This window comes from Leucoraja erinacea, chromosome 20 (genome assembly GCF_028641065.1).
Source record: "Leucoraja erinacea ecotype New England chromosome 20, Leri_hhj_1, whole genome shotgun sequence".
In the NCBI taxonomy this organism is placed as follows: domain Eukaryota; kingdom Metazoa; phylum Chordata; class Chondrichthyes; order Rajiformes; family Rajidae; genus Leucoraja; species Leucoraja erinaceus.
Window position 1 is genome coordinate 21,781,658 of NC_073396.1, and position 913 is coordinate 21,782,570.

A 913-nucleotide genomic window follows, 5' to 3' on the forward strand; every position below is an offset into this window, starting at 1 on the left:
AAGCCTGAACATTGGTTGCTGTCGATCTCTGGGTAAATGCTAAGTCCAATTTGAATTGCAAACTAATTACTGTAATGCAAGGTCACAGGTAGAGGGGAAAGACAGAGAGGGGGCCAGAGATTGTGAGGTCTCCAGCCAAAATTAATTTTCAGGTGACATGAAGTGCTTTAATCGGAACCAACAGCCAGTTACCAAGGGTTGTTCATGAAGCATTGTTTTAGAAGGGAGAAGTCTGTGTTCATTATCTTTAATTATCGTTACATGTTCAATGGGACTTTTAAGGTGAGACCACAGGGATTTTTGAAACTCTGAATACTTGTCAAAGTAGCTCAGGCAGAACTTGTAAAAGTCAAGATGTAATTGGTTTAATTGTACTTCTAAAGTTCTTGAACTCAGCGAGTGAACGTCATTGCAGATTCCCCAACCTTTTTGCATTTTTCTCTGTTTATTAAAAAAATGCAGAGCAGGAAAACAAAGCATTGGAGGAATGCAGCGGGTCAGGCTGCATCGGGGGGGGGGGAGGTATTGGACTGACAAAATTTTCCGGTCAGGAGTGAGACGTGGAGAGGATGTTTCCACTAGTGGGAGAGACTAGGACCAGAGGGCACAGCCTCAGAATAAAAGGACAAACCTTAAGAAAGGAGATGAGGAGAAATTTCTTCAGTCAGAGGGTGGTGAATCTGTGGAACTCATTACCACAGACAACTGTGGAGGACACGCCAATGGATGTTTTTAAGGTAGAGATTGACAGATTCTTGATTAACACAGGTATCAGGAGCTATGGGGAGAAGGCAGGAGAATGGGGCTGAGAGGGAAAGATAGATCAGCCGGGATTGAAAGGTGGAGTAGACTCGATGGGCCAAATGGCCTACCTCTGCTCCTATGGCTTTTTTTTTGCTTTTTTTTTTAAATT